Source organism: Somniosus microcephalus, chromosome 30 (genome assembly GCF_052327205.1).
Source record: "Somniosus microcephalus isolate GS21.2 chromosome 30, FLI_Smic_1.0, whole genome shotgun sequence".
NCBI lineage: Eukaryota > Metazoa > Chordata > Chondrichthyes > Squaliformes > Somniosidae > Somniosus > Somniosus microcephalus.
The window spans coordinates 25,610,248-25,633,719 of NC_141016.1; the positions used below are offsets into that span (position 1 = coordinate 25,610,248).

The following is a 23,472-nucleotide window of genomic DNA, read 5'->3' on the forward strand; positions in this document are numbered from 1 at the left end:
CTCCCTACCTAACGGCACCGTGGGAGCAACTTCACCTCACGGACTGCCGTGGTTCAAGAGGAAGGCTCACCACCACCTTCTCAAGGACAACTAGGGATGGGCAGTTAATGCTGGCCTTGCTAGCGATGCCCATGACCCCAAAATGGGTGCCAGGTGCCTTTGGTACCATGCCCAAGTGGTCATTATTTATGTGTGAGCCTCAACAGTGAGTGGCAGCAGGTTATGCTACAATAGGCACATTATAGCTAAACTGCACTCTCGTCTCATCCTATTCCTACAAATGTACATGTGGAAGTTGTTGGGAGAGCGGTTCGGAGCAGGAACTCTGGCTAATTTCTCCTCCCCAGTGCCCCACTGCCACCCCGGCTGAAATCAGTTTACTCCACACAGTCCAGGTGTTAAATGTGGCTCAAACTTGCTAAACCATCAGGAGAGTCTGCTCTCACTTGTTTCTCCTCCACACACAGATTAACAAAGCTGTGATCCAAACAGCTAAACATTGTGTGACACTATCAGTGTAGTACATAGAAACATAGGAGCAGGAGTAGGCCATTCGGCCCCTCGAGCCTGCTCCGCCATTCAATGTGATCATGGCTGATCATCCAAATTCAGTACCCTGTTCCTGCCTTCTCTCCATATCCCTTGATCCCTTTAGCCTTAAGAAATATATCCAACTCCTTCTTGTATATAAGAAATATATCCAACTCCCCGACCATCGGGAACATCCTTCCAGCATCTAGTCTGTCTAGTCCTGTTAGAATTTTATAAGTTTCGATGAGATCCCCTCTCATTCTTCTAAACTCCAGCGAGTACAAGCCCAATCGACCCAATCTCTCCTCATACATCATTCCTGCCATCCCAGGTATCAGCCTGGTGAATCTTGGCTGCACTCCCTCCATGGCAAGAACATCCTTCCTCAGATAAGGCGACCAAAACTGCACACAATACTCAAGGTGTGGTCTCACCAAGGCCCTGTACAACTGCAGCAAGACATCCTTGTTCCTGTACTCAAACCCTCTCGCTACGAAGGCCAACATACCATTTGCCTTCTTAACCGCCTGCTGCACCTGCATGCTTACTTTCAGCGACTGGTGCACAAGGATGCCCAGGTCTCGTTGCACTTCCCCTTCTCCCGATCTATTGCCATTTAGATAATAATCTGCCTTCCTGTTTTTGACACCAGAGTGGATAACCTCGCATTTATCCACGTTATATTGCATCTGCCATGCTTCTGCCCAATCACCCAACCTGTCCAAATCATATTGGAGTTTCTCGGCATCCTCACAGCACACACGCCCACCCAGCTTTGTGTCATCTGCAAACTTGGAGATATTACATCTAGTTCCCTCGTCCAGATCATTAATATATATTGTGAATAGCTGGGGCCCCCCACTAGTCACTGCCTGCCACTCGGAAAAAGCTGTTTATTCCAACTCTTTGCTTTCTGTCTGCCAACCAGTTCTCTATCCAAGTCAATACCTTGCCCCCAATCCCATGTGCCTTAATTTTACACGCTAATCTCTTATGTGGGACCTTATCGAAAGCCTTTTGAAAATCCAAATACACCACATCCACTGGTTCTCCCTTAACTATTTTACCAGTTACATCCTCAAAAAATTCCAGTAGATTAGTCAAGCACGATTTACCTTTTGTAAAGCCATGTTGACTTTGTCCGATCCGGTCACTTTTTTCCAAGTGCTCTGCTATTACATCTTTTACAATGGACTCTAGCATTTTTCCCACTACCGATGTCAGGCTTACCAGTCTGTAATTCCCCATTTTCTCTCTACCACCCTTTTTGAACAGTGGGGTAACATTAGCTACCCGCCAATCCATGGGTACTGTTCCAGAGTCTATCGAATTTTGGAAGATGACCAGCAATGCATCTACTATTTCTAGGGCCACTTCCTTAAGTACCCTAGGATGTAGATTATCAGGCCCTGGGGATTTATTGGCCCTCAATCCCATCAATCTCCCTAACACCATTTCCCTACAAATACTGATTTCTGTCAGTTCCTCCCTTTCATTAGACCCTATGTTCCCCGACATCTTTGGGAGGTTATTTGTGTCCTCCTTTGTGAAGACCGAACCAAAGTATGTATTTAATTGGTCTGCCATTTCTTTGTTCCCCATTATAAATTCCCCTGATTCTGACTGCAAGGGACCTACGCTTGACTTCACCAATCTTTTTCTCTTCACATATCTATAAAAGTTTTTACAGTCAGTTTTTATGTTCCCTGCAAGCTTACACTCATACTCTATTTCCCCCCTCTTAATTAATCCCTTTGTCCTCCTTTTTTGGATCCTAAACTGCTCCCAATCCTCAGATTTACTGCTTTTCCTGGCCAATTTATATGTCCTCTCCTTGGATCTTATGCTATCTCTAATATCCCTTATTAGCCACGGTTGAGTCACCTTTTTTGTTTTATTTTTATGCCAAACTGGGATAAACAAATTCTGTAGTTCATCCATGCGATCTTTGAATGTTTGCCATTGCCCATCCACCGTCAAACCTTTGAGTGACATTCCCCAATCAATCCTACCCAACTCGCACCTCATACCATCGTAGTCTCCTTTATTTAAATTCAGGACCCTAGTCTCTGAGTCAACTTTACATTATAGTGCTAACTCCGAAGACAGGCATGTAGCATAAGCGAGACTGTGTACACACTGCTTTAGGCAGGAACTACGCACGTTGTGGAGTGTTTCCATTGCCTATCCCCAGAAGCCAAGTGGCACTGGCGATAGAAGCAAATGGCTGCTGCTTGCCATCACTGCTGCCTCCCTTCTGACTGGAGAGGCCGAGGTCACCGCCTGCCTGTTCATGCTTGCAATGACCTTTTAACACGTGCTGACCTCCCCCGACCGTGAGGAAAACCCGCGGCCAGAAAGGTAACATTGTCAACGTGAACTTTGAGAAACTGCTTGCGTGCCAGATTTGTTCCGGTGGTGCCAAATCCACCACAACAGGAGTCGGCTTCCACGGTGGAAGGTGTACAAAGCAGGGTTTACATTGATCGCCGGCCGCCAGCTCCCACAGCACGGGGTCTCCTGCAGCAGGCAGCCAGGTGAATGTAAAACTGCCATTGTTTTATACCGGTGAACTGGGTGTTCCTTACTGTCTGGCCTGTAAAAAGAAAGAAAGACTTGCATTTCTGTAGCGCCTTTCATGACCTCAGGGCGTCACAGAGCGCTTTACAGCCAATGAAGTACTTTTTGAAATGTAGTCAATTGTAGGAAACACGGCAGCAAGCTCCCATGAACAGCAATGTAATAATGACCAGATAATCTGTTTTAGCAATGTTAATTGAGGGATAAATATTGGCCAGGACACCGGGGAGAACTCCCCTGCTCTTCTTCGAAATAGTGCCACGGGATCTTTTACGTCCACCTGAGAGAGCGGACGGGGCCTCGGTTTAACGTCCCATCTGAAAGACGGCACCTCCGACAGCGCGGCACTCCCTCAGTACTGCACTGGGAGTGTCGGCCTAGATTTTTGTGCTCAAGCCTCTGGAGTGGGACTTTGAACCCACGACCTTCTGACTCGGAGGCGAGGGTGCTACCCACTGAGCCACAGCTGGCACTGCGTATACACAGTGAATGTAAATGCACCGTTCCTGTGGCAGTAGCGTACATTGATGGTGATGCCACGACGCACCTACATAACATCACCACTCTGAGTGTGCACTGGGTAAAATGTCACGGGCGATCTGTGTATATGTGCAAAGGTGGCTTTGTAAAGTGCAACCGAATTGGCGTAAGACTGGCTGAACATTCGAAAGCTAAAGGCGAAGAGCAGCACAGTTCACTTGCTCGCCCAAGATCTGGACTGCAGTGAAACAACAAATTAAGAATGTCAATTGATCACGCTCTGTCTCAAAGGCCAAATCCAGTCACGTGATACAGCTTTCGAGAGGAACCGGCTGCGAATGTCTTCCTCCAATGCTTGTTGATTGTGTTCTAGTCACAGAAAACCCATTTAAAACACTTTATAGAATATAATGCTACTTGGAAAAGCTTTAGGTTCTAGTGCTGCGATAAATGACCTTCTTACACAGTAACTCTGTGCCTATTTTGCTCTATTTACTGTGCTTGCTTCCTGCAGCTCTCTCCGAGGTTGTTGCAAGTTCATTTGGCAGCTGTTGCAGATGCTGCCCTCTGGTGGAGGGGAAAGTCTGTTGAGGACAATCCCCTGATGTTGAGGTTTACTAAAATACCTGGAAATTCAAAGATTTCAAGTAGCCTATTTATATCTCTAGTTTCTCCTAAGTTTAAAATAGTCCATCCTTTAAGATCTTCCATCTCCCAGCCTCATCACTACGTTGAATCATCTCACCATCTCCTATTCTCGCTCATTCTTTACCTGCCTTTTCTTCCTCCCACAATCTACAGGCTTTTAATACACAATCTTGGTGTCAACCCAGTCATTACTTCCCAATTTACCATGCCTTTTGCAATGCTATTCCCATTCTTGGCAGTGTTACATACGAACAGTGATGGACAGGTAAAGACCCTCCGGTCCATCGAGCCTGTCCAACACAATTGCGATACCTTGTGTACCACAACATACACACTCCACCCCAGCCGAAACCATGCGATCTGGGAGAGGCAAAAAAAACATTAAGAATCCAGGCCAATTTGGGGGGAAAAAAATCTGGGAAATTTCTACCCGACCCATCTAGGCGATCGAAACTAGTCCAGGAGATCACTTGGGCCCTGAATTCCCTGCAGGCCCCAGCCAGAAACCGGTCCAGCTCTCGCTTCAACGAATTCAGCGAGTCCGCATCCACCGCACGAGACAGCAGCCTGTTCCACTATTCTCTGGGAAAAGAATCACCTCCTGATATCTAACCTAGATCTGGCCTTATACAACTTAAATTTGGGACCCCTGCTCCTCCCTTACCTGTTTGATTGAAACAAACTGTCAGCTGGAACACAATCTAGTCCCTTCATTATCTTATAAACCTCAATTAGATCACCTCTAAGTCTACGCTCCTCTAAAGTGTAGAGTCCCAGCTCTTTTAGCCTATCTTGATAACTAAGATGCTTTAGACTGGGAATTGGTCTAGTGGCCCTCCTCTGCACCCTTTCCAAAGCCTCAATATCACCCACCATGTGAGGAGACTAAAACTGGACGCAGTATTCCAAGTGCAGCCTGGCTAAGGTCTTGAACAAGGACAAAATAGTATGCCTCGCCTTATACTCAAATCCTCAATTCTGCACTATAGCCCTTGGCACCTCAACTTTTGTTTCTCAAACAAATAAAATGCTTGGGACCCAAGTCTAGATCTCACTCATTGTAAAGTCATTTACATTCCTTTGAGCGTGAAATTTTGTACGATCTCGAATTTCCTTTATTTTCACACGGACTGACTGAGCGTCACGCTCCAGTGGTGGATCACCACATTTATTTGGCACTTGGACCAGGCACTACTTGGACCTCATCCAAAATCGCTGCTGAAACTTCCTTCAATGTTTTGCTTTGCTCAGGAAAAGCTCAAGTCAATTCCCGCTGCTGCTTTCCCCCCAAATTAAATGTTGATCAAGTTCACCTTTTTGGAACTGTGACTTGCACGTTGCAAATCTATTTCTTTTTATTATTAGTTGTCTGAAAATTGCTCAGTAGAATAAAAGCTCTTTCTGTTTGGGTTTTGGCAGGAAAATGTTAAAGGTGTTATTGGACTCTTAACAGCGAAAGGATTTACCTCCCTCAGTCTAGCCTTTTGGTTCTTTGAATTGATTTTAATCTCTACATATACAGCTCCCACGTTCATTCCCAACAGAAACACAAACAGAAATTGCTCAGGTTAATATTTTGGGTGTGCACCATTCATCAGAACAGTTCTGATCAAGGGTCTGTACCCCAAATGAAAACCTGTCTTTTCACAGATGCTGGAGGACCTGCTCTGTTATAAATCTCATCATTCATCAAGAAACTACTCATGAAATAACGCTGGACGGCCAGCTGGTGGCGCCGTCCAAGGAGTATAAATACTCGGGCATGGGCCCAGCTTGCCAGGGACATTTTGTAAGACAAGGAACTAGTGAAGTACAACTAGACCTCCATGTTCTGAAACAAGTTGATTAAAGCCTTGCTTTATACTCAAACCAAGTGCGTAGTGAGTTTTATTACGTCATGCTCTATGTTTCCAGCAGCTTCTAGTTTTAAATCAGGTTTGCTGTTTTTTATTTTGCTCTTTATGCTGGAGTTCTGGGGATTTGTTTGCTAGTTGTATTCAAGTTTCTCTTTTGCTACATTACTTCTGTCTACTCTGCAGCTGCCTCCATCGAGATTACCGAGGAGGGGGATCCAAAAACAGGGCCTCGTACACACAACACAGACGCAGGAGAGATCACAGAGCTCGTGCGTGGCTGCTGTCTGAAAAGGACCCCGTGTCTTGCCATTTTCATGATGGCCTGGATCATTTGTGTGTGGAAGAGAACTGAAGATTGCATCAATGGTAGGTGGCATTACATTTCCTGGGCTATTGGTGTAATTCCTAGAAATAAATGTTCATTGTGTTGAAGCCACTGATGTGATACCATTAAGGAAATATACTCGCAATGTGCTCCCTTCCTCCACTGTCGGCAGCAACTCCTTCAGCCACTCCACTCCTACCCTCCCTTATCACCTTCACTTTGTTACCTCCCTCCCTGCCTTCAAAAGCCTCCTAACAAACCCTTAAATATTCTGCCACTTGCCGCAACTCCTCTTCCTCTCTTTCTCGTCCTTCCTGCCCCCCACTTATTGCCTCACCTCCCTGTAAAACTCCCCGAGACGTCTCTGTATGTGAGGAGCACTCTAGAACTGGAAGTTGTTGTTGCTGTAGACCCAAGTCCTGGACTTTTAATTTTTGCAGCATTATTTCACACTTAGGTTTTGTACTAAAATGCCACAAAGAGTTAGGAGGGAGAACCTGTCTGTTCCATCACATCCTGCAGCCACAGGATTTTTTAAAAATTCGTTTACGGGATGTGGGTATCGCTGACGAGGCCAGCATTTATCGCCGCCTTCTTGAACCGCTGCAGTCCGTGTGGTGAAGGTGCTGTTAGGGAGGGAGTTCCAGGATTTTGGCCCAGCGACGATGAAGGAACGCCGATATATTTCCAAGTCTGGATAGTGTGTGACTTGGAGGGGAACTTGGAGGTGGTGGTGTTCCCGTGCGCCTGCTAGGTGGTAGAGGTGGCGGGTTTGGGAGGTGCTGCCATGTGATTTAATACCATTCATATTTCCTGACAATGAACAATTCAACTTTTCTTCTGAATAGTGATGGCAAAGCCTGTCATTACTGTCATTTAATCAGCCCTGTCTCCTCCCTCTTGTCCAACTCACTTTTCACACCTATCTGCATCACAAACCCAAATGCATGCAGCATTCTTATTTCAGCACTCAAGGTGCTGACACTCCTTTCTGTAACAATCAACAACAACAACTTACATTTATATAGTGCATTTAACATAGCAGTAAAAACATTTTGGACACCGAGCCACAGAAGGAGATATCAGGAGATAGCAAACCATGGAGATATATTACAGCTGGCGAGACTGTTCAGCGAATGGTTTAGTTTATCCTTCCATTCCTCTCATTTTACTTTATCGACCTCACTCAGTACAACTGAACTGTGATGGATCCTGCAGCTAATGCTGTCCTGAGGTTGAGGTGGAAAGTGTAACATCCCCACCGACACCTGGGAATCCCTGGCCCAAGACCGCACAAAGTGGAGGAGAAGCATCCGGGAAGGTGCCGAACACCTCGAGTCTCTTCGCCGGGGAGCAAGCGGAAGCCAAGCGCAAGGAGCGCACGTCAACCCAAGCACCCCACACCCACCCGCCCCCTTCAACCACGGTCTGCCCCACCTGTGACAGAGACTGTAGGTCCCGCATTGGACTCATCAGTCACCTGAGAACTCATTTTTAATGTGGAAGCAAGTCATCCTCGGTTCCGAGGGACTGCCTAAGAAGAAGAAGATTGTAGAGGCAGCCCTGATCCTGCCGTACCTGACCTGATATTGTTTGATACTGTTACTTGGTGTGAAAGGAGAATGTTTCATTCTTCCGCAACCTCCCTCAGACTGTCGATCAGATTCATCCACAAATGGATGCAACCAAGAGACCTGAGAGATTCTGAGGACTTTGATGCATTGAATCTAATTCTGGAAGAGGCCAGAAGAGGGCGCCATTGTAACACCCCCCCCAATTCTACTTACATGCGAGTCTGAACATTGAATAGACTCCTAGGGACTCTTATGTGTCCATACTTGTATCTGGATGCAGACTGGGTCTTTGCGTGTACTGATGTCTGCCTCAGAGCACCAGGCCTAGGGAAAGGAAGAGCTCCAGGCCTCTGATCAGCCGTGGCTCAGTGGGTAGCGCCCTTGCCTTCTGAGCCAGACGGTTGTGGGTTCAAGTCCCATTCCAGAAACTTGTAGCACAAAAATCTAGGCTGACCCCTCCAGTGCAGTGCTGAGGGAGCGCTGCACTGTCGGAGGGACAGTGCTGAGGGAGCGCTGCACTGTCGGAGGGACAGTGCTGAGGGAGCGCTGCACTGTCGGAGGGACAGTGCTGAGGGAGCGCTGCACTGTCGGAGGGACAGTGCTGAGGGAGCGCTGCACTGTCGGAGGGACAGTGCTGAGGGAGCGCTGCACTGTCGGAGGGACAGTGCTGAGGGAGCGCTGCACTGTCGGAGGGACAGTGCTGAGGGAGCGCTGCACTGTCGGAGGGACAGTGCTGAGGGAGCGCTGCACTGTCGGAGGGACAGTGCTGAGGGAGCGCTGCACTGTCGGAGGGACAGTGCTGAGGGAGCGCTGCACTGTCGGAGGGACAGTGCTGAGGGAGCGCTGCACTGTCGGAGGGACAGTGCTGAGGGAGCGCTGCACTGTCGGACGGACAGTGCTGAGGGAGCGCTGCACTGTCGGAGGGACAGTGCTGAGGGAGCGCTGCACTGTCGGAGGGACAGTGCTGAGGGAGCGCTGCACTGTCGGACGGACAGTGCTGAGGGAGCGCTGCACTGTCGGAGGGACAGTGCTGAGGGAGCGCTGCACTGTCGGAGGGACAGTGCTGAGGGAGCGCTGCACTGTCGGAGGGACAGTGCTGAGGGAGCGCTGCACTGTCAGAGGTGCTGTCTTTCGGATGAGATGTTAAACCCAGGCCGCGTCTGCTCTCTCAGGTGGACGTAAAAGATCCCAGGGCACTATTTGGAAGAAGAGCAGGGGAGTTCTCCCCGGTGTCCTGACCAATATTTATTCCTCAACCAACATCACACTAAAACAGGTGATCGGGTCATTATCACATTGCTGTTTGTGGGAGCTTGCTGTGCGCAAATTGGCTGCAGCGTTTCCTACTTTACAACAGTAGCTACACTTCAAAAAAGTACTTCATTGGCTGTAAAGCGCATTGGGATGTCTGTGGTCATGACACGCGCTGTAGAAATGCAAGTCTTTCTCCTGCTAGAAAGTGCACTCATAGAAACATAGAAGATAGGAGCAGGAGTAGGCCATTCGGCCCCTCGAGCCTGCTCCACCATTCAATGAGATCATGGCTGATCATCCAAATTCAGTACCCTGTCCCTGCCTTCTCCCCATATCCCTTTAGCCTTAAGAAATATATCCAACTCCTTCTTGAATATATTTAATGAATTGGCCTCCACTGCCTTCTGTGGTAGAGAATTCCACAGGTTCACCACTCTCTGGGTGAAGAAATTCCTCCTCATCTCTGTCCTAAATGGCTTACCCCTTATCCTTAGACTGTGACCCCTGCTTCTGGACTCCCCCGCCATCGGGAACATCCTTCCTGCATCTAGTCTGTCCAGTCCTGACAGAATTTTATAAGTTTCAATGAGATCCCCTCTCATTCTTCTAAACTCCAGCGAGTACAAGCCCAATCGACCCAATCTCACCTCGTACGTCATTCCTGCCATCCCAGGTATCAGCCTGGTGAATCTTCGCTGCACCCCCTCCATGGCAAGAACATCCTTCCTCAGATAGGGCGACCAAAACTGGTCGTGGACGTTGGGTGAGGGGCTCAGCTCAATTGTGGTGCCCCCCATGGTGAGTCACCTGGCGACACTTGCTGTGCAGACCCAGACCTGAAATATAGCCAAATGCTAACAGGGCACTGGGCGACCATGGAACAGTACTCCAGAACGAGTCAGTGTCTTCAGCAGAATGGCGGAAACCATTGGCAGAGAAAAACAATATACTGTACTTCACCTGGGAGTTTACACTGCTGAAAGAAGGATGCCGCCCCCTTCGCCGCATGTTAAATCTTAATTTTTTTTTTAGGATGCAGAGGAGGGAGCAGGATAATGAGGGAGGATGAAAGGCAAGAGTCAGAGGAAGCCTAGATTCATTATCTAGCAGCATCTGGATAACAGCAGGCCCACGCACCGACAGCCCACACACACACACACACACACACACACATCCTGCTTGGTGGGTTTGATAAGTGTCACACTGTCTGTCTGCACTGGCTGCTGTTGGTGGGGGTCTGAAATAGAAACAGGATGCCCCCTCCTTTCCTTTGATTCACTCTCTCCACTGCCACGGCATCAAACCATCAGAGTCATTACACCCGAATGCTTGTCCCAGACACGACAGCTGGGTTCGAGCACCAAGCCCCAGTTCATTATTAGTTGCCCCTTTTTTTAAAAAAAACGTTTTTTCCCTCCATTTTTCTGCTAATTATATCCCATTCCTCTCTCCCGAATATAGTTCCCTAGGCGCTCTTCAGTACTTTAAAAGAAAAGAAAGACTTGAATTTCTACAGCGCCTTTCATGACCTCAAGGTGACCCAAAGCGCTTCACAGCCAATGAAGTACTTTTTGAAGTGTAGTCGCTGTTGTAATGTAGGAAACGCGGCAGCCAATTTGCGCACAGCAAGCTCCCACAAACAGCAATGTGATAATGACCAGATCATGTGGTTTAGTGATGTTGGTTAGAATCATAAGTCAAAGTCAACATGGATTTACAAAAGGTAAATCATGCTTGACTAATCTACTGGAATTTTTTTGAGGATGTAACTGGTAAAATAGATAAGGGAGAACCAGTGGATGTGGTGTATTTGGACTTTCAAAAGGCTTTCGATAAGGTCCTGCATAAGAGATTAGAGTGTAAAGTTAAGGCACATGGGATTGGGGACAAGGTATTGACTTGGATGGAGAACTGGTTGGCAGACAGAAAGCAAAGAGTTGGAATAAATGGGTCTTTTTCTGAGTGGCAGGCAGCGACTAGTGGGGTACCGCAGGGATCGGTCCTTGGACCCCAGCTATTCATAATATTAATGATCTAGAGAAGGGAACTAGATGTAATATCTCCAAGTTTGCAGACAACACAAAGCTGGGTGGGCGTGTGTGCTGTGAGGAGGATGCCGAGAAACTCCAGGATGATTTGGACAGGTTGGGTGATTGGGCAGAAGCATGGCAGATGCAATATAACGTGGATAAATGCGAGGTTATCCACTTTGGTGTCAAAAACAGGAAGGCAGATTATTATCTGAATGGCAATAGATTGGGAGAAGGGGAAGTGCAACGAGACCTGGGTGCCCTTGTGCACCAGTCGCTGAAGGTAAGCATGCAGGTGCAGCAGGCGGTTAAGAAGGCAAATGGTATGTTGGCCTTCGTAGCGAGAGGGTTTGAGTACAGGAACAAGGATGTCTTGCTGCAGTTGTACAGGGCCTTGGTGAGACCACATCTTGAGTATTGTGTGCAGTTTTGGTCGCCTTATCTGAGGAAGGATGTTCTTGCCATGGAAGGAGTTCAGCGAAGATTCACCAGAGTGATACCTGGGATGGCAGGAATGACGTATGAGGAGAGATTGGGTCGATTGGGCTTATACTCGCTGGAGTTTAGAAGATTGAGAGGGGATCTCATTGAAACTTATAAAATTCTGACAGGACTGGACAGACTACATGCAGGAAGGATGTTCCCGATGATCGGGGAGTCCAGAACCAGGGGTCACAGTCTAAGGATAAGGGGTAAGCCATTTAGGACAGAAATGCGGAGGAATTTCTTCACCCAGAGAGTGGTGAACCTGTGGAATTATCTACCACAGAAGGCAGTAGAGGCCAATTCATTAAATATATTCAAGAAGGAGTTGGATATATTTCTTAAGGCTAAAGGGATCAAGGGATATGGGGAGAAGGCAGGGACAGGGTACTGAATTTGGATGATCAGCCATGATCTCATTGAATGGCGGAGCAGGCTCGAGGGGCCGAATGGCCTACTCCTGCTCCTATCTTCTATGTTTCTATAGACTAGTACAGCACAGAAGGAGGCCATTCGGCCTATCGAGTCTGCGCCGGCTCTTTCGAAGAGCAATCCAGTTAGTCCCACTCCCCCGCTCTTTCCCCATATCCCTGCAATTTTTTCTCCTTCAAGTATTTATCCAATTCCCTTTTGAAGGCTACCAGTGAATCTGCCTCCACCGCCCTATCAGGCAGTGCATTCCAAATCCTAACCACTTGTTGCCTAAAAAAGTTTTTCCTCATGTCGCCTCTGGTTCTTTTGCCAATCACCTTAAATCTGTGCCCTCTGGTTATCGACCCTTCAGCCTTTGAAAACAGTTTCTCCTTATTTACTCTATCTAAACCCTTCATGATTTTAAACACCGCTATCAAATCTCCTCTTAGCCTTCTCTGCTCCAAGGAGAACAAACCCAGCTTCTCCAGTCTATCCCTGGAACCATTCCAGTAAATCTCTTCTGCACCCTCTCCAAAGCCTTCACGTCCTTCCTAAAGTGCGGTGCCCAGAATTGGACACAATACTCCAGCTGGGGCCGAACTAGTGTTTTATAAAGGTTTAGTATAACTTCCTGGCTTTTGTACTCTCTGCCTCTATTTATAAAGCCCAGGATCCCGTGTGCTTTATTAACTGCTTTGTTAACCTGTCCTGCCACCTTCAAAGATTTGTGCACAAACACTCCCAGGTCTCTGTTCTTGCACCTGGTTTAAAATTGTAACATTTAGTGTGTATGGTCTCTTCTCATTCTTCCTACCAAAATTTGGTTGAGGGATAAATATTGGCAAGGACACCGAGAGAACTCCCCTGCTCTTCTTCGAATAGTGTCATGGGATCTTTCACGTCCACCTGAGTAGGTCGACGGGGCCTCGGTTTAACATCTGAAAGACGGCACTTCTGACATTGAAGCACTCCCTCAGCCTAGATTATGTGCTCACATTCCTGGAGCGGGACTTGAACCCACAACCTCCTGACTCAGAGGCGAGGGAGCCACCCACTAAGCCACAGCTGACACTTTGCCCAGTTGCAGTGGCCTATTGAAGCTTAGCGGAAATCAGCTAGCTCAGCACAGAGCAGGGACTGAACTTATGATCCTCTGGTAGTTATGGCTTAGTGCTTCAGCAGGTATTGCCTTTATTGGAAGGATTGCTGCTGCTGTCTCCAAGTACTCTGAGCAGCTTGCAGTCAACGACCCTTAGCAGTAGGACTACGAGTCCCCCGTGTCTCCACACACACTCGGCAGCCTACAGCTCGGAAAGAATGCTGCTCCCACCACAGTCTATTTTTTTGGAATAAACTTAGAAATAACATTTCACCAACTGTCCGCAGGGAATTCACTGAGATTTTCATCCCTTCTGCCAGCAGCTGATCTAATCCAGCGTGCGCTGTGCCTGCCTCAGTACAGACAGCAGTGGGAAGGAGACGGGGGGTTGGGGCTGTGAGATGCAGGCAGTGCAGTCCGAAGGCTGGGACAGGATGTGCGAGTGTGTCCATGTCCGCTTCCACTTCCCAGTTTTAGATAGCATTCTCAGAATTACCCATTTAAGCACATGTTTGCGGATTAGGGGTGCTGTGGTAAACTGGTTGAGAGATGTGGAAATTTATGTTCAAACCTGGTGGCCTGCAGTGTGGGCTGTGGCCAGATTCCTGGCATCACAACACAAAAGCAAAATACTGCAGGATGCTGGAAATCTGAAATAAAAACAGAAAATGCTGGAAATACTCAGCAGGTCAGGCAGCATCTGTGGAGAGAGAAACAGAGTTAACGTTTCAGGTCGATGACCTTTTGTCAGAACTGTTCAGAGGGTAGTAAATCTATGGAATTTGCTACCTCAGAGAGCTGTGGAAGCTGCGAAATTAAATAAATTTAAAACGGAGATAGACAGTTTCCTAGCTGATAAGGGAATTAGGGGTTATGGGGAGCGGGCAGCGAAGTGGAGGTGAGTCTAGGTTCAGATCAGCCATGATCCTATTGAATGGCGGAGCAGGCCCGAGGGGCCGTATGGCCTACTCCTGCTCCTACTTCTTATGTTCTTATGAAAGGTCATCGACCTGAAACATTAACTCTGTTTCTCTCCCTACAGATGCTGCCTGACTTGCTGGGTATTTCCAGCATTTTCTCTTTTTATTCCTGCCATTACAACCTCTGAACAAATGTACTGATTTGATTCGCTGCATGTTTGTACAAAGTGAAGTGAATAGATTTCACTCTTCAGGAGAATTTTGGTTCTCAGGGGGTTCTCTGGCCCTGAAAGCACCAACTCTTGCCGGCACACTGCTCCTTGAGTGATGACCACACTCCAGTACTTTGCCCCATGAGCCTACACAGTGACAGTCAGCAGACCGTTTGACTATTGCCAGAGCCCAGCCCAGATCTGTCCTCGCCCTCATCAACACTCATTCCAAGCGCCCAGACTATCTCGGGCCTGAAAATGGACCGAAACTGATTTCTAGCCCATTGAGTGCTTACTGGGGCACTGAGTTGCACAGGCACCGGTCACCCTCAACTCTCTCTCTTGAACGGCTATTCTTCCTGTATGAGCCCAGACAGTGATCGTGAGCAGGGTGTTTGGACCAATGTACAGCAGGCACCTCAAAGCACTGGAGAGGTACCACCAACGCTGCCTCCGCAAGATCCTGCAAATCCATTGGCAGGATAGGCGCACCAACGTCAGTGTTCTTGCTCAGGCCAACATCCCCAGCATCGAAGCTTTGACCACGCTCGATCAGCTCCCATGGACGGGTCACATTGTCCGCATGCCCGATACGAGACTCCCAAAACAAGTGCTCTACTCGGAGCTCCGGCACGGCAAGAAAGCCCCAGGTGGGCAGACGAAACGCTTCAAGGACACCCTCAAAGCCTCCTTGAAAAAGTGTAACATCCCCACCGACACCTGGGAATCCCTGGCCCAAGTCCACACAAAGTGGAGGAGAAGCATCCGGGAAGGCGCCGAACACCTCGAGTCTCTTCGCCGGGAACAAGCGGAAACCAAGCGCAGGCAGCGCAAGGAGCGCACGTCAACCCAAGCACCCCACCCACCCGCCCCTTCAACCACCGTCTGCCCCACCTGTGACAGAGACTGTAGGTCCCACATTGGACTCATCAGTCACCTGCAAACTAATTTTTAATGTGGAAGCAAGTCATCCTCGGTTCCGAGGGACTGCCTAAGAAGAAGAAATTTGACCGGGCTGGGCGGCGATTGGGGGCCATCATTAACCAAACCCTGACCTTGGCCTCATCCATAGACACTTTCCAGCGGTTGACTTTCCCCCTTCCTTAACCCAGGAGCACCGCAGCTTTCTTGTAGCACAACTGCTGCTACTCCAGCTGAGAGCAGCTAGTTCAGCACAGGCAGCAATCTTCGTGGTCTGTCTGCCTCAAGCCCACTCTGGCAGGGCCCTTGCCCACGAAACTCCCACAGAAGTCTATTTCTATGTAGCAGTCCATTTCTAGTGTCAGCTGTGGCTCAGTGGGTCGCACTCTCGCCGCTGGGCCAGAAGGTTGTGCGTTCACGCCCCACTCCAGAGACTTGAGCACGAATTCTAGGCTGGCACTCGGAGTCTTTCAGATGAGACGTTAAACCGAGGCCCTGTCTGCCCTCTAAGGTGCACGTAAAAGATCCCATGGCACTATTTCAAAGAAAAGCAGGGGAGTTCGCCCCGGTGCCCTGGCCAATATTTATCCCTCAATCAACGTCACTAAAACACATTATCTGGCCATTATCACTTTGCTGTTTGTGGGAGCTTGCTGTGCACAAATTGGCTGCCGCGTTGCCTACATTACAACAGTTCGAAAAAGTACTTCATTGGCTGTAAAGTGCTTTGGGACGTCTGGTGGTCATGAAAGGCGCTATAGAAATGCAAGTCTTTTACAGATTTTCATAAGTACTTCTGTTCCTTGTGATGGATGATAAATGAGTTACTTTTATTGGGGTGTCCAGTTCCAAGGGTCACCCCCAGAGAGCCCCTTCCCTACAAACTGAACCGTGACTTTATTCACACAATATATGGTAATGCAGCATTGGTCAGGGGTCGAACAGAAATCTTTGTTATAAGAACATAAGGAATAGGAGCAGGAGTAGGCCATTCGGCCCTTCGAGCCTGCTCCGCCATTCAATGTGATCATGGCTGATCTTCTACCTTAACTCCACCTTCCTGCATTATCCCCATATCCCTCGATTCCCTTAGTATGCAAGAATCTATCGATCTCTGTCTGGAATGTACTCAATGACTGAGCCTCCACAGCCCTCTGACGGGAAATGGAAGCAACACTCTTGTGTTCTCCTAGACATTGAATAGCTCCCAACAATTAACTTCACCTCCTTCCCCGGATCAGATTTAGCTGTTTTTAACACCTGGATTTCCTTACTTGCTGAACACTAGGCCAGTAACCCGTCCCCTCTACCTGCCTGTCCAAATGGGTAAGCCATTTAGGACAGAGATGAGGAATTTCTTCACCCAGAGAGTGGTGAACCTGTGGAATTCTCTACCACAGAAGGCCGTAGAGGCCAATTCATTAAATATATTCAAGAAGGAGTTAGATATATTTCTTAAGGCTAAAGGGATCAAGGGATATGGAGAGAAGGCAGGGACCGGGTACTGAATTTGGATGATCAGCCATGATCTCATTAAATGGCGGAGCAGGCTCGAGGGGCCGAATGGCCTACTCCTGCTCCTATCGTCTATGTTTCTATGTCCATGATTTCACATATCCTCTTGAATATAATTAACAACTTAGCGAAGGAAAGAATTTCACAATCACTGTATCTACGTAGCTACAAGCTACAGATGGTGGGAGTCTGGGTTCAGACGATTTATATATTCCAGATAGCGAGGTGGTGCCCAGTCAACAGTAAACACATTAAAGTGACAACCAGACCCCATAAATAGATATTAAAAATGTCAGGTTTCTCCCACTGATTTGAAATATGACAGATCTCCCTGTCCGTCACTTGCGAAAAGATTTGCGCACTCAACAGACCACTAGTGGGTGCCTGTGCCCCCTCTCACCGCCCCTGACTAGTGGAAAATGTGAAAGAGGTCCATCTCAACTACTCCCTGCTTTATGGAACGGTGCTGTCAGAGTGTAATCGCGCCGCCCCAACTGAGCAGGCTCACATTCACCCACGGAACAAAGACACTCACAAGGGCAGAATTTACGATTAGGAAAGTTTTAAAATAGACGGGTCAACAAGGGTCGATAACCAGAGGACATTGGCAAAAGAACCAGAGACGCCAGGAGGAGAAACTTTCTTACACAACGAGTGGTTAGGATTTGGAATGCACTGCCTGATAGGGTGGTGGGTACAGATTCAATAGTAGCCTTCAAAAGGTAATTGGATAAATACTTGAAGGAGAAAAAATTGCAGGGATCTGGGGAAACAGCGGGGGAGTGGGACTAACTGGATTGCTCTTCGAAAGAGCCGGCGCAGACTCGATGGGCTGAATGGCCTCGTGCTGTACTTAGAAACATAGAAGATAGGAGCAGGAGTAGGCCATTCGGCCCCTCGAGCCTGCTCCGCCATTCAATGAGATCATGGCTGATCATTCAAATTCAGTACCCTGTCCCTTCCTTCTCCCCATATCCCTTGATCCCTTTAGCCTTAAGAAATATATCTAACTCCTTCTTGAATATATTTAATGAATTGGCCTCCACTGCCTTCTGTGGTAGAGAATTCCACAGGTTCACCACTCTCTGGGTGAAGTAATTCCTCCTCATCTCTGTCCTAAATGGCTTACCCCTTATCTTTAGACTGTGACCCCTGGTTCTGGACTCCCCTACTATTCTATGATTCTCTGATTCTATGTTAAGGACTGGGACATGAACCTCACTGATTCTGCCCTATACAGCCTGCTCTCAATGTAACATGGTCTTCAGGTACCAAGGCCTAGAAATTCAGTTAAGGCCCGCCAGCAGGCTAACGCCCAAAAGTTAGCGCTGCGCGCGGAGCCACTTGCGCCCGCCGGAAATTCAGTTTCAGCGCCCCAACTCGAAGGCGGCCGCTATTCAAGGGTTTCGGCGCCCCCACTTGGGGCGCTGAAACTGAATATCGGCGCGCTAGGTGCCGCTGCGCCACCCGCTGCGGAGCGGCAGGCTGCGGTACTGCAGGCCTCCTCCTTCTCTTAAGGGAGAGGTGCCTGCAACAGCGAGATCGCCGCTGGATTGTGCCGGCAAATGAGCCCGGCACCACGGAGAAGTGCCGGGCTCGCGGAAAGCAGCCGGCAATGCCGCGGGGGGGGTGGGGTGGAGGAGGCCGGGGAAGGAGGTGCGGGCAGGCGGCCGCTGAAAAAGCGGCCGGCCGCACCTCCACCTTAAAGCGCCCCAGTAGCGCAGCAGTACGGCCCCGTTTTTCCAGCGCTGTTTGCGGCCGCTGCAGAAGAGGTGGCCGCAACTAAATATGGGGTTTGGGCCGGAAGCGGGGCGGAACCGGGGCACTGCGCACACCGATGACGTCATCGGTGTCGGCGCAGCGCTACCGGCTACCGCCGCCATTACCGCTGCGCTGAATATCAGCGCACCCTCTTACACTGGCGCAGAAACCCTATTTGGGCGGTAACTGGGCGCAAAGCCCACTGAATTTCTAGGCCATAGTGTTTGGATATTTAACCTTGCAATTACACAACCAAACTTCCTGTGCCACGTATGATTTGTAAATAGTAAACTGAAGGAGCTGACAATCCCGAGCACTATCACTGTTATAGTTCGGGTTGAAAGATGTACCAGTTTCCTTTTCTCTCTGCCCTCCTCTCCTGACAGCACTGACACTTGCTGGGTACAGTTACACCAGTACTGATTGCCATTCGTACCGTCTCGAAGTGGCTATTCTTCCTATGTGTCAATGGTGGCTCAGTGGGTAACACTCTCACCTCTGAGTCAGACAGTTGTGGATTCAAGTCCCACTCCAGGCACTTGAGCACAAAAATCTAGGCTGACACTCCAGTGCAGTACAGAGGGAGTGCTGCACTGTCGGAGGTGCCGTCTTTCGGATGAGACGTTAAACCCTGTCTGCTCTCTCAGGTGGACGTAAAAGATCCCATGGCACTATTTCGAAAAAGAGCAGGGGGAGTTCTTCCCGGTGTCCTGGCCAATATTTATCCCTCAATCAACCTCACTAAAACAGATGATCTGGTCATTGTCACATTGCTGTTTGTGGGAGCTTGCTGTGTGCAAATTGGCTGCCGCATTTCCTACATTACAACAGTGACTACACTTTAAAAAGGACTTAATTGGCTGTAAAGCGCTTTGGGATGTCCGGTGGTTGTGAAAGGCACTATATAAATGCAAGTCTTTCTTTCTTATGTGCCTGTTGGCCTGTGGTGAGGCGTCACACTGCCCAGTCCAATCCTGTTCTCTTCTGATGTCCACATAGGTACAGTCCCAGCAGGGGTTAATGGTCGGCCACGGGAACCCTGGATGCTTTTCCTCTCCAAGGGCAATTGTAACACCCCATACAGCTATCTCAGAACAGAGCAGAGATCAAACTTGGACCTTCCTAGTCTATGCTGACTGGATAAACTCATTAAACCAGTCATGGGAGCGTGTGCTCGAAATAGAGTGATAGATAAAGAACGATAGAAAAGAGGGCAGAATATTAAGTCCAGTAGTGGAGCATTAGAGAAGGACCGAGATCAAACAGATTTTCTGTATGTCAAGTACTGACCTTTCAATGAGTTCCAATGGCTCATTCTGTAACCATCTCATGTACTGTGTAACCGGTCTGAATTTTAGTGGCTCCTGTGTAAAGCCCAAAAGAGTATGTGTTGAGGTGAGACCTTCTTACAGGAAACTTTGTGCTATCCGGCACCGACGGGACCGAGCTGTTGCCGTCCCATCAAAACTGCCGGACAAACCAGCGCTAATGTTGAAACATACGGAGATTTTGAGCTCCGTATCTGGCAACAAACCCTGTAGCTTAGCAACAGCTTCAGCGAGACCTTGCAGAGCCTGACTGGTGAAAAAAAAGCAACGAAAAGAAAAAAAACCTAACGAAACAGCTCCTGATTTTTGCCGGTGGCTCGAGCATTCCGGACAGTTAACCTCCGGATAAACCAAAGTTTCCTGTAGTTAGTGTGTATCCCACCCAACTTTGACCCCCGTCTGCTTGACCTCTTTCCAATCTGGTCAGAATGTTGAGTCTTTAACAGCAAAGAGTTGCCAGGAATGTGGTTTGCGGGCGGAGGGCGGGGGGGTGGGCGCGGGGGGTGGGGGGCAGTTTGTTCAGTTTCCTGGGTGAGTTTGTGACCTAAACAAGAACTAAAGGAAACGAGCTGAGTGCAGACAAACACCAACTTTACTTGTATCATCTTGATCCCTCGATGGTTCAGCTATTTCATTTCCTGCAGGTTGGAACTGACTCCCATAGATCGGGAAGATCCCAGGCTTTATCCCCAACGTGTACTCAGCTGATCTTAGCTAGGGGCTGCAATTGGTCTCAGGACCCAGGATTAGGGAAGGGAAAAACGGCCAAGATTCCTGCTCCCAATTGATATGAGAGACCCCAGTTGGAAAGAGTGGATGTGTGCTCGTTGGGCTGGGACGAGATGGGGCTCAGCTGTGATGGCCCCCAGAGTCAAATAGCCTGTTGACACACTATCTAGACTCAAACATGAAGAATATCCACTTTGGTGTGGCATTGGAGGGCTGCTGGTTCCTATAGAACCATACCCTAGTGTGAGAGACCACCTTCAGGAGAGGAGAGGAGAGAATTGAACCCTAGAGGGGAATTTTAACATGGAGGAGTGCGTGGGATTGGGTGTGGGCGGGGGGTTAAAACTGGGGAAAATTACAGCGCGTCGGGAAGCCGGCTCCAACCCGCCGACTTCCACATTTCAGTCGAGCACGTTAGGCTGTGAGCGCGCACGTCCCTCGGGAGAGGCAGGTTGCCAATTAACCTATGTTAATCACTCAATTAGAGCAATGTTTACACAGACTTTTGAGTTTAACGTCGGGTCCTCGGGTTTCCCGGGCTTCCTGAAGCTCGCCAGTGAAAGCAAGGCGAGAACACAGCGGCAATGGAGGGGGTCAATCCATCTCATGGAAATATGGCAATTAATACTCAGTACTCACAGCAGCTTTTGAACCTGCTAGCGGGAAAGGGTTTTCACAGGACTTTTACTGAGAGTTTACTTTCTACACTTTGGAGGTTTGTTCCATCACATCAGGATGGGTGCCGCTTTGGCTGCTTCAGATTCAGCAATGCCAACCCCACCGTCTCATAAATCAAGAGACAAACTCTGAAAAATCATGAGATTTGGTATAAAAATCATGAATTGCTATTTTTTTCAATCATAAACCAATATACTGTAGATTGAGAGTTGGTTCATAAACCTCATTTGTGGCATTATTTAATCTCTAACAGGTCACAGCTCTTTACAAAAACACTGTGGGGAGTTTTGCCAGCCCTGGGTAAGCGGGACTGCCGGGAAAATGGCAGAAACTGGGAGCGGGTACCAAACCCGCTCCCAATCCACCTCCGTGCCATCTTCCCGGGAGGCGGGTCCCCGAGTCGCGCAGGGACCCGTCTCCTCGAGGCAGGAAGTGGATTACAGCCATTTAACTCCCTGTAGAGGCTTATCCCCATTTTACCCGTGCAAGTGCGGGCTTCCCGACGGCTGCGAACCTCGCCAGGGTCAACGAGGCGAGCAGTGGGTCTGCGGGGTTGAGAAGGGTCGAAAAGTGCGCTGTGGAGGTGAGTGATGGGTGCAAGCATGGAGAGGAAAGTATGAGAGGTGAGTGTAAAGTGTTAGAAAAAGTTTACTTAACTTTGTTTCTTCCTGCAGGCTTCAACCGGAGGTGCCTCATCTCAACGGCAGAGATGACAGAATGGCTGCTGCATTCTCAGATGCAGCAGCCATCTGATTTCTGCTGAGGAAAGAGGTTTGGTGAGTCTTCAGTACAAGGGCTCACCTTAGAACAGAGATTGTCAGTGTTTAACAGCTTCTCAAAGCTGTCAATCGCTGGCAATTCATCAGTCAAAAATTTTTGACAGATGAAACGTCATACATTGACGTCCTCTGTCACCAGCTTTCCATTAATTGGCTGGCTAAGCCCGCAGGACGGGCTTAACAAGGTCAATCAAGGGAAAATAGCATGGGTTGGCCAGATGTCATTGGGGGCGGGACTAAAACCCGAAAACCAGCAGTCGCGCCCCCATTGACAAAATCCAGCCCCATACTACTGCATCTGAAAATGCTTTACAAAAATCTTTTAAAAAGTCCTATCTGTTATCACCACGTTGCTATGCATCTCAGTTTAAGTTTACGATGACAGTGATTGGGATAACATCTGCTGGAGTGTTGCGCGTTTAGCAATTTCCAGCAGCTGTTGGGAAGGTTTCAGTTCATAGCAAGAGCTTTTATTAAAATCTGAAGATATTGAAATGGCAGTGCCGTGCTTTATTAATTATAGATTGTACAAAAATATTAAAGGAGGGGGGGGAAAATACTTATTCATTTAAATATTTTGCACAATGCCCCATCGGAAGATGATGAGGGGCCTAGATAGAGAGCGGTCAATAACCAGGGTTCATAGATTTAAAGTAATTGGTAGAAGGATTAGAGGGGAGTTGAAGAGAACTTTTTTCACCCAGAGGGTGGTGGGGGTCTGGAACTCCCTGCCTGAAAGGGAGAAACCCTCATTGCGTTTAAAAAGTACTTGGATATGCACTTGAAGTGCCGTAACCTACAGGGCTACAGACCAAGAGCTGGGAAGTGGGATGAGGCCGGATAGCTCTTTTTCGGCCGGCACAGACACGATGGACCGAATGGCCTCCTTCTGTGCCGTAAACCTATGATTCTATGGGCTCGATTTTCAGTGTGCTTAACAGGTAGTTAACAGGCAGTTTTTAGCCTAATCCCTATTTTTAAGCTTGAACTGTGGGATTCCCGACGGCTCCAAACCACGCCAGGTTAGAGGAGTCGGGCCGTCGGGTTGAAGGGCTTGGAGGGGTCGAGATGTCGGTGTTCAGGTGAGTGATGTGTGCATGAGTGCAAAGGTAAGTGTGTTTGGTGTGTCTAAAGTGATTAAAGAAGTGTAAATTACCTTTTCTTACCTTTTCAGCCTTCCTTCCTTTAGGTTCCGGGAGTCCCTCATCTCACCGGCACAGAAAGCAGAATGGCTGCGAACTGTCAAAAGTGACAGCCTGCAGCTTTCTGTGCAGGAGAGATTTCTAACTGAGTCTGTGGAGAAGGACTCATGTTAGAAGTAAGACTGTCAGTGTTTGACAGCTTCAAACAGCTGT

At 48.4% G+C, this 23,472-nt stretch overlaps 1 protein-coding gene across 2 annotated transcripts in view; it reads left to right on the plus strand.

Annotated features, from left to right (window-relative positions):
- Window positions 1-23,472, plus strand: part of LOC147098030 (dual specificity protein phosphatase 1-A-like) — a 205,318-nt gene that overhangs the window by 18,446 nt on the left and 163,400 nt on the right. Inside the window, exon 2 of one of the 2 annotated variants that reach the window (XM_085971238.1) lies at window positions 6,279-6,461. The gene's annotated coding sequence lies outside the window, so the exon portion shown is untranslated. Of the gene's footprint in view, window positions 1-1,919; window positions 6,462-23,472 lie in introns of those variants that run through there. The other variant, XM_085971239.1, reaches the window with a different exon arrangement.